General features: G+C 37.3%; 1 pseudogene; it reads left to right on the top strand.

Annotated features, from left to right (window-relative positions):
- Positions 1-2,300: 2,300 nt before the first annotated feature.
- Positions 2,301-11,340, top strand: part of LOC115422036 (membrane-associated guanylate kinase, WW and PDZ domain-containing protein 2-like) — an 80,002-nt pseudogene continuing 70,962 nt past the window's right edge.

Raw genomic sequence — 11,340 nt, 5'->3', positions numbered from 1 at the left:
ATAAATACTCATAACTCCAAATTTTTCTCCTTGTAAATGTAAATATTTTCATGTATTTACACTAAAATAAGTATAATTTTACAAAAAAAAATGTGAACAACCTGAAATGTCTTTAAAGAAGTGCTATTTTAACAATATTCCACCTGTTAGTAAATGTTTTGTGTATTTGTAGACCTACTGTGATCTGTAAGTTATATGTAATGTACTGTACATTTGTAAATGATAAACTGAAGGATGATATTGTTAAAATTACACATATTTTTTCAGTTTGTTCATTTTATTCACATCTTTTGAAAGGATAGTTTGGAGTTGACATTATTTATATATCATTATGTTTTTATTTTACTAGTCTGACCCACTTCAGATCAAATTTAGCTGAATGTGGCCCCTGAACTAAAATGAGTTCGACACCCCTGCTTTACATCATACTGATTTAACACCAGCCTGTAAAATGTTGCATTCAGAAAGACAATGTTCAGTAAAATATAAAGTTTGGTTGTAAATCAGATTTTAGAATTTCTATGGTCAAAATGTGTCATTACATTCTTATCTGTAATTTCAGTGGTTAATTTGTATGAAAGAGAACATGGACAGTAATAGAATACATGAAGAAGTCACTCTGATGATAAAATGTGTTTCCAGTATCTGAATATTTAGAATAATATACAGGAAGATGGTGGGATGTATGTTATGAAAATATCCGATATGCATTTCCTTGATTTTTTTACTGATGGAATAAAGAAAAAGTACCGTCCAGGATTTAAACCCTTTAAAAGATATTATCCCACAAAACTTTCCCTTTGTGTGTTTTTTTTGTGTCTGTTTGTCGACACTTGTCTGGTCAGATTCTAAAGTTCGACTCATGATGACATCAGTGTTTCTAAAATATCCTGAAGATGTACACACACACACACACACACACACACACACGCACACACACGCACACAATAACACACACATCCACACAACACAGACACACATACACACACACATCCACATGACACACACTGACATACAGAGACACACAGATACACACACTCACACGACACACACTGACACACACAATAACACACACATCCACACACATCCACATAATAACACACATCCACACACTGACACACACATTCACACACTGACACATGCAATAACACACACATCTACAATGACACACACTGACACACACATTCACACACTGACACATGCAATAACACACACATCTACAATGACACACACTGACACACACATTCACACACTGACACATGCAATAACACACACATCTACAATGACACACACTGACACACACATTCACACACTGACACAAACAATAACACACACATCCACAATAACACACACATTCACACGCAATAACACAATAACACACACATCCATATAATAACACACACATTCACACGCAATAACACAATAACACACACATCCATATAATAACACACACATTCACACACTGACACACACAATAAGACACACATCCACATAATAACACACACACATCCACAATGACACACACATTCACACACTGACACACACAATAACACACACATCCCCATAATAACACACACATCCATATAATAACACACACATTCACACACAGACACACACAATAACACACACATCCACAATAACACACACATCCGCACACTGATGTCAGCCTATTACCCTGAATACCCCCCTCACACCAGGCCCCTCCCACTGAGGGCGGGGCTACCTCTCACTCTGGTTTACCCTGCGTGCTGCCCCGCCCCCCTACACTCACGCTCACACACACACACACACACACACACACACACACACACACACTTCCTTTATCATCACCCTCTTTCCTTATTGCTCTGTGTGTGAGCGAGAGAGAGCGAGAGAGAGAGAGAGAGAGAGAGAGAGAGAGAGGGTGAATGGTAGAGAGACATTAACTGGTCATTGCTTTCGCTCAGTAGTAAAGCTCCATTAAAGCTGCTGCACAGCTACCTGCGGGCAATAACACACAATCACACACACAATCACACACACACACACACACACACACACACACACACACACACACGCGCAGGCACGCTGTATGACGTGCACCTCATGCTCCCCTCTGCGCGTGCGTGCTGGACGTGTGTGTGATCTTCCACCTTTTCCAGCCGCGCTTTGCATTTTTACCTGCAGTGGACATCACGCACTGTCACGCACTGTCACGCATGCACGCCCCCTCTCCCCCCCCCCACCACAACTACCACCAGCACCACCAGCAGCACACCCCCCCCCCCCTCACCCCCAGCCCCCCCACCGCGCATGCACGGAGCAGCAGTAGCACCAAGGGAGCGATCAATACACTAAAAGCCCGGGGAGGGTTTTTACCGGAGCAGCAGAGAGGAGGAGGAGGAGGAGGAGAGAGGAGGAGAAGAGGAGGACAGAGGAGAGAGGAGCGGAGAAAGAGAAGACGAGTCGCGGGGGGAGAAACGGCGAAAACGGCAGAATTATGAAGGTAAGGGTTTGTTTGTCTGCCTTCTGTGGCATGAGGCGTTCACGGACGTTTTGACCGACAAACCCGGTTTTATCAGAGAGAGAGAGAGAGAGAGAGAGAGTGTGTGTGTGGTGTTGTTTTTTTTTTTTTTTTTTTTTTTTTTTTTTTTACTCCCCTGCAGGTATAAACGCCGCTGTCAGCAGATTCTCAGCCCCCGACACATGCCGCCTGCTGCCCGGGCTGGAGGCAGCGCACTGACCGTCACATCCTCCATCCATCTGAGCCGCGGTGCGTTTGCGTGTCTGTGCTTTTTTTTTTTTTTTTTTTGCGTTTGTATGCACCTGAAGGTCTCATCATCTGAGGTGTGTAAACTCCCGAGTGGACGGAGGTGACACCGTGTGTGTGTTTTACAGCTGCTGGATGTTGCGCTATAGAAGCCGCTCTTTGTCTGCTCTGGCCGATGGGGATGAATGGAAGCAGGAGGAGGAGAAGGAGGTGGTGAGGAGGAGGAGGAGGTGCTGTTGTACAGTAGACTGTCAGGAGGTGCTGGTCGTGGTTTGCTCTGGGGTTCTGCTCAGGGTTTAGCAGCTGCAGATCAGGGGTCAGACATTGGACCAGTGTTTCCAGTAGTGGTCACTGGGGGGGTCAGGGGGTGTGGGACTGGTGTGGTGCAGGGATGGACTGGTCTGTTTGGGTCATTTGGTGGCAAGAACCACATAGAAACACACTGATGCAAACACTTTTAGAGTAACTGGATGTTTAGTCGTATTCATTTACTGGTATTAACTTCTATAAATGTGTGTTTTTTTGTGTCATATGATGCTTTTTGTGTGTGTGTGCATGTACGGCTGCACCATTGCACATGTAAAATCCTGGTTAAATAAGAGTTAAATGGAAAATGCTACAAACAATAGCAATTAAAGATAGCAGCTGTAGTAAATGTTGAAAAATGGAGGTAGAAAACACACCAAGAATAGACTAAATGTATGAAACTACAGTAAATAAGATGCATTATTAATAAAAACAGACCAGTGTTACCAGTAGTGGTTACTTGAGGAGGGGGAGAGGGGGGGTCAGGGGGTGTGAGAGTGGTCTGTTTGGGTCATTTACTGGGAAAAAACACATATAAGCACACTGATGCAAACACTTTTAGAGTAACTGGATGTTTAGTCGTATTCATTTACTGATATTAACGTCTATAAATGTGTGTTTTTTTGTGTCATATGATGCTTTTTTTTGTGTGTGTGCATGTACGGCTGCACCACCGTACATGTAAAATCCTGGTTAAATAAGAGTTAAATGGAAAATGCTACAAACAATAGCAATTACAGACAGAGGCTGTAGTAAATGTTGAAAAATGGAGGTAGAAAACACACCAAGAATAGACTAAATGTATGAAACTACAGTAAATAAGATGCATTATTAATAAAACAGACCAGTGTTTCCAGTAGTGGTTACTTGAGGAGGGGGAGAGGGGGGGTCAGGGGGTGTGAGAGTGGTCTGTTTGGGTCATTTACTGGGAAAAACCACATATAAACACACTGATGCAAACGTTTTAGAGTAACTGGATGTTTAGTCGTATTCATTTACTGATATTAACTTCTATAAATGTGTGTTTTTTTGTGTCATATGATGCTTTTTTTTGTGTGTGTGCATGTACGGCTGCACCGCTGTACATGTAAAATCCTGGTTAAATAAGAGTTAAATGGAAAAATAACACAAACAATAGCAATTACAGACAGAGGCTGTAGTAAATGTTGAAAAATGGAGGTAGAAAACACGCCAAGAATAGACTAAATGTATGAAACTACAGTAAATAAGATGCATTATTAATAAAACAGACCAGTGTTACCAGTAGTGGTTACTTGGGGGGGGGGGGGTGACACTGGTCTGTTTGGGTCATTTACTGGGAAAAAACACATATAAACACACTGATGCAAACACTTTTAGAGTAACTGGATGTTTAGTCGTATTCATTTACTGATATTAACTTCTATAAATGTGTGTTTTTTTGTGTCATATGATGCTTTTTTTGTGTGTGTGCATGTACGGCTGCACCACCGTACATGTAAAATCCTGGTTAAATAAGAGTTAAATGGAAAATGCTACAAACAATAGCAATTACAGACAGAGGCTGTAGTAAATGTTGAAAAATGGAGGTAGAAAACACGCCAAGAATAGACTAAATGTATGAAACTACAGTAAATAAGATGCATTATTAATAAAACAGACCAGTGTTTCCAGTAGTGGTTACTTGAGGAGGGGGAGAGGGGGAGTCAGGGGGTGTGAGAGTGGTCTGTTTGGGTCATTTACTGGGAAAAACCACATATAAACACACTGATGCAAACGTTTTAGAGTAACTGGATGTTTAGTTGTATTCATTCACTAATATTAGTTGATTAACTTCTATGAATGTGTGGTTTTTTTGTGTCATATGATGCTTTTTTTTGTGTGTGTGCATGTACGGCTGTACCACTGTACATGTAAAATCCTGGTTAAATAAGGGTTAAATGAAAAATACTGCAAACAATAGCAATTACAGACAGAGGCTGTAGTAAATGTTGAAAGATGGAGGTAGAAAACACACCAAGAATAGACTAAATGTATGAAACTACAGTAAATAAGATGCATTATTAATAAAACAGACCAGTGTTTCCAGTAGGGGTTACTTGGGGGGGAGGGGGGTGACACTGGTCTGTTTGGGTCATTTACTGGGAAAAAACACATATAAACACACTGATGCAAACACTTTTAGAGTAATTGGATGTGTAGTCTTATTAATTAACTTCTATAAATGTGTGTTTTTTGTGTCGTATGATGCTTTTGTGTGTGTGTTTGTTGCTCCTTGCTCTTGTAAATTCTGGTTAAATGAAAAATACTACAAACATTAATAATGAAAAACAGCGGCAGTAGTAAATGCTGAAAGATGGAGGTGGAAAACACACCAAGAATAGACTAAATACATGAAACTACAGTAAATAAGATGCATTAATAATGATCTGTTGGGATAAACACGTAAAGTCGACACACACTTGCACTAAAACAGTAAACAGACTGTGAGGAGGTGCTGGTCGTGGTTTGTTCTGGTTGGAATTTAGCAGCTGCAGATCAGGGGTCGGACAAAACTATATATTTTTGTTTATTTATTTATTTTTATGTTACCGTTTCGTATCCCAGACCCCTGTTAGAAAAGAAACACCTGAATTCAACGTGTCCACATACTTTTGTCCATATAGTGTGTCTGATTTTGTCTTTTTTTTTTTTTTTTTTTTACCTGCTCCATGTTTTAAGCCCTTTTTCATCTTATTATATCACTTAGTTTGTGTAGTTTTTGTCTCATTATATCTACTTTTTTTTTATCTAATTCAATGGAAAAATCTAAATCTTATCAAGTGTATTTTTCTCATTTCTAGTCCAAATATCTCATCACACTTAAAATAAAACATAATCACCTAAAGAGTAACGTTTCAGCGAGATATAAGAACGGATTTTTGGACAATAGATCTGGAAAATCTGATTTCAAGAAATCTTACCAAGATAATTTTCACTTGTTCCACTGGCAGATTTTTTTTTTGCTTAATTTAAGATTTTATTATTATTATTATTATTATTATTATTATTTTTTTTTTTTTTTTTTTTTTTTGCTTTAATTAAGGAAAAAAAATCTTGAATTAAGCAAAAAAAATAAAAATCTTGAATTAAGCAAAAAAAATCTTGAGTTAAGTAAAAAAAACTTGAATTAAGTAAAAAAAAAAAAAAAAAATCCTGAATTTAGCACAAAAAAAATAAAAATCTTGAATTAAGTAAAAAAAATCTTGAGTTAAGTAAAAAAAACTTGAATTAAGTAAAAAAAAAAAAAAAAAAAATCCTGAATTTAGCAAAAAAAAAAAAAATCTTGAATTAAGCAAAAAAAATCTTAAATTAAGTTAAAAAAAATCTTGAATTAAGGACAAAAATATTGAATTAAGCAAAAAAAAAAAATCTTGAATAAAGCAAAAAAAATCTTGAATTAAGCAAAAAATATTGAGTTTAAGCATAAAAAAATCTTGAATTAAGGACAAAAACCTTGAATTAAGCAAAAAAAAAATAAAAAAATCTTGAATTAAGAACAAAAATCTTGAATTAAGCAAAAAAAAAATCTTGAATTAAGAACAAAAATCTTGAATTAAGCAAAAAATCTTGAATTAAGCAAAAAAAATCTTGAATTGAGCAAAAAATCTTTATTTAAGAAAAAAAACTTGAATTAAGTAAAAAATCTGAATTAAGCAAAAAAAATCTTTAAATAAGTTTTAAAAAATCTTGAAGTAAGCAAAAAAATTTCTTGAATTAAGCAAAAAAAAATCTTGAAGCAAAAAAAAAAAAAATCTTGAATTAAGCAAAAAAAAAAAAAAAAAAAAATCTTAATGTAAGCTAAAAATCTGCCAAAGGAACAAGTGAAAATTTTCTTGGTAAGATTTCTTGAAATCAGATTTTCCACATCTATTGTCTAAAAATCCGTTCTTATATCTCACTGAAAAGTTCCTCTTTAGGTGATTCTGTCTGATTTTAAGTGTGAGGAGATATTTGGACTAGAAATGAGAAAAACACACTTGGTCAGATTTAGATTTTTTGCAGTGTTCTGTCTCATGTTGTTCCATTTTATTACCACAGAGGCCTCTTCTCTGCATTTTAACGTGTATTCTCTGCAGACCAACTTTCTAAATTCCTCCACAGTTTCTTACTCTTTATCTATGATTTACTCTGTCAATGAGCGACACTATGCAAACATCTTCGTGACCCATTTGTTTTCGATGAGAGCTGCAGTAAATAACAGGAAACATCCAGAGCCGTTTCTTGAATTTTTGGGATTTGGCGGTGGGATGTGATTCAGTAGAACAGGAACGGAACAGTCGAATCGTGGATGTTACGTTGAAGCTCCAGTGTCTTTGTGTTTGTCCAGTACAAACAGTGAATGGTGCGTTCAGTTCAGCTCAGCTCAGCCGGTAAAAGGCTGCGAGTGTGTGTGTGTGTGTGTGTGTGTAGGTGTTGGGTTTCCTCAGGTTAATATTTATCCAGCAGGTGACACATAACTGAGCGGTGGAGTTGAGTAGAAACACAATCGACACAGAACAACAGATCAGAGAGGAACGAACGGAATGTGAAGGGTCAACGCTGAAAACATGTACAGATAGGGCTGGGCCGAAAAAGAGCAGAAGACACAGGTGTCAAACATGCGGCCCGTGGGCCAGAACCGGCCCTCCAAAGGTTCCAATCCGGCCCATGGCGTGATTATATGGAGTACAAATATGACACTGAAGATATGAACAGTCAAGGGTGTTGAACTGGTTTGAGCCCAATGTGATCTAAAGTCAAATAATAGTCTAATAAGCCTTTAACAATACAATGTGAACAACCTGAAAATGAAGAACAATTTGAACAAGATTCTGTCTGTTACTACATGTTTTGTGGATTTGTAGATCCGATTTGTAAATTGTGTTAATAAGTTGACAGATAATATTGTAGACATTTTTATTTTAGTTACACATTCCAAACTCCAAAATTTCAACAATATTAATAATAATAATAATAATAATAATAATAATAATAATAATAATAAACTTTATTTGTATAGCACCTTTCATACAGAAATTGTAGCCCAAAGTGCTTCACATTGATTGAAAAAAATACAATATTAAAATACATTTAGATTTGATTAGAAATACAATAAAATAAAAATAAATATAAAAACAACGCACATTAAAATATTTGATTATGCATAGAATGTTTGAAGTGCAAGAAATAAGATGAAATGTGAGAGAAATACAATAAAATAAAAATAAAAGCAGCGCACATTAAAATATTTGATTATACATAGAATTTTTGAAGTGCAAGAAATAAGATGAAATTTGAAATACAGTAAAATAAAAAATAAAAACAGAAATACAATAAAATAAAATAAAAATGAAAAACCGCACATTCCTGGTTCCTGAATTGTGACCCCATTTTTATCTCCTTTCAAAGGCTAATGAGAATAAAAATGTTTTTAATTTGGTTTTAAATATATTCAGTGAACTGGCTTCTCTAATGTCTTTTGGAATTGTATTCCATAACTTTGTTGCATAGTTAGTAAAGGCTGCGTCCCCCATTTTCTTTGTAATATTTCTGGGAGTTGCTAGTAAACCTGCGTTTGATGACCTCAGTGTTCTAGTTTGTACATAATTGATCAGTGAGTTTGCAATGTATTATGTTTGTGTAACATTGTGTGTAATGCACATGTACAAGCACGGCTGTTGATCAGGGGTGTTAACCTACAGAGCTGTGGGGGGGCCCATGGGATGTTAAGATTTTTTTTTTTTAAGTATTTTTTTTTTCCTGTTGTTCAACTAAATTACATGATAAATATCAACCTATATGCAAGCTTCACGCATTAGATTTTATAAATTGGTATATTATTGTATTCCAAGAAAGTAAAGACTGCTGTCACTACTCTGTGAACACCCCTTGAGAAAAGCGCAAAATGGTTCACTCCACACGGAGTGAAAAAATCTTGAATTAAGCCAAAAAAAATCTTGAATTAAGCAAAAAATCTTGAATTAAGCAAAAAAAATTCTTGAATTAAGCAAAAAAAAAAAAATTGAATTAAGCAAAAATAATCTCGAATTAAGCAAAAAATCTTGAATTAAGCAAAAAAAAAAAAAAAAAATCTCACCATCTATGTTTTTCACATCTCACTTAAGAGGAAAAATCTCCCATTAAACTTTAAGAAAATATTGATGTTTTTATGTCAAATCATCATCATCATCTTACAGCTGTAGACATGATGTGTCCCAGTATTTTCAGTGTAATTGTTGTACAGGGTGACACAATAAAACGGGAACTTTTTAACAATCCAATAAAACCAAGAGTGATGGAAGAAAAATATTTTATTCATAGTAATTGAAACCTTAAAACATGCCATTTAAGAAACAATGATGGAATTTTCATTTTTAAAAATTACTTCCTGTGGATGGCGTCCTCCTGTACGAATGCATTCTTGAAATCTGCTGTTGAGATTCCTCATTGACCGCTGCAACATCTCAGCTATTAAGCTGTGCTATATAAAGTTATTAATCCAACATTTTATTGCGTGTTTTGATGGAACAGCACCATGACGTCCTAAGTTGTAAAAACGTCGGAACTCCCTCTGCGCAGCTGTCATACTATCACCGTTTTTATAAAACATTTTTATGGCTAACGCATGCTGTTGCCCGTTCCACTGATCCATGGTTACTAAAATGGGGGTGTGTTTACTTGCTCAAGGTCACTGTCTCGCAGTGCTGCCACTTGTTCATGTCTGCCAATACGCACTTCAAAAATTCCTGTTTTTTGGGTCACCCTGTACTTTGCATATTCATCCCATGGGCCGGATTGGACCCTTTGGCGGGCCAGTTTTGGCCCACGGACCTCATGTTTGACACCCCTGGACTGAAGCAATAACCCATAGTGGAAATAGCACTGAATTTGACGAAATACTGTTTTAGTTGTGTGAAGAGAGAAGTAATCAGCAGAAACTATGTTTAAAATCACGACTGCGTTAAAACCTGATGTATTATGGGGAACTTTGTAAAGGAGAAGAGGAAGAAGAAATGAGGAAGGGAGCTGAGGCTACACGCAGGTTAAGAGGGGAAAAGAACTGAGGCTGGTTTGAAGAATGTATTTTCAGATTCAAAGAGATTTTCAGTTGAATTCATCCGCTGTTGATCAATATGACCCTAAGACTATTTGTTTTTCATGACCTTCAAACCCTCTGTTCTGAAGAAACTACCTGTCAGTCATTATGTATAAATATTAGGAGTGCGAATGGAAAACCGGTTCTGACTTAGAAACAGTTCCATCTGAACTGTACACCTCCAGCGTTATCAGTTCTTCTTAACTAGGGATGCACCGATACCACTTTTTTCCAGACCGAGTACGAGTACTTACATTTGAGTACTTGCCGATACCGAGTACCGATACGAGTACTTAATAATCCCATTCCAGTTCTTAGTTCCTTTTGTAAATGTGCTTTATTATTGTTGTCATCTGACTGGAACAACGTGCTGCTACTGACATTTATGGCACAAAATTGTCCACATCCACTGTGGAATGTGGACTCTGTGGACATTTACATTTATCAGTATTAAACTGTACACCGTTCAGGGTGCTTGGCGGAGGTTTGCGTTCTCTGAACACTTGTTATTATTATAAGATACCTCCAAAAAAGAAACTTAAACAACTTGCGGATCTCATGCTCATGTCCCCCCCCCATGTTTGGTGGTGGTCAGAAGGGCCATAGGCGCGAAGTGGCAGCGATGCTTCTGTCAGCTGTGGATACAAATGTAGTTCATTATTATTATTATTATTATTATAAGATGCTTCCAAAAAAGAAACTAAAATATCTAACCCCCCCCCCCCGCTCACCTCACCTGGCAGAGAAACCGTCTCAGTATAGATACTCATGACTAGGGCTGTGTATTGGCAAGAATCTGATGATACAAATCACAATACTAGGATCACAATACGATATACAGTCTACTCTCATTATACCGCCAACTTCCGTTCACGGCCAAATTGGCGGTATAGCGAAAATGGCGTTACAACGGGTTGCGTCCATAATGTGCATGTCTTTACTATATGATGTCTATGCTGCCTCCGTTAACCCGTTCTAATTGCGTTTCTAAATAAATCTTGATTCTGTTATGTTGTAAGGCAGGGATCGGCAACCTTTAACACTCAAAGAGCCATTTCGACCCGGTTTCCACGGAAAAGACAACACTGGGAGCCGCACCTTGGAGGTGCCACGGCGGCGCACCTTGGAGGTGCCGCGCCGCGACGCTGGCGGTATAACGGTCGGGAAATCAATGGTATAAGTGTTGTTT

Source organism: Sphaeramia orbicularis, chromosome 7, assembly GCF_902148855.1.
Source record: "Sphaeramia orbicularis chromosome 7, fSphaOr1.1, whole genome shotgun sequence".
NCBI lineage: Eukaryota > Metazoa > Chordata > Actinopteri > Kurtiformes > Apogonidae > Sphaeramia > Sphaeramia orbicularis.
The sequence above is the reverse complement of the archived record's forward strand: the minus strand, read 5'-3'. Positions and strand labels throughout refer to the sequence as shown.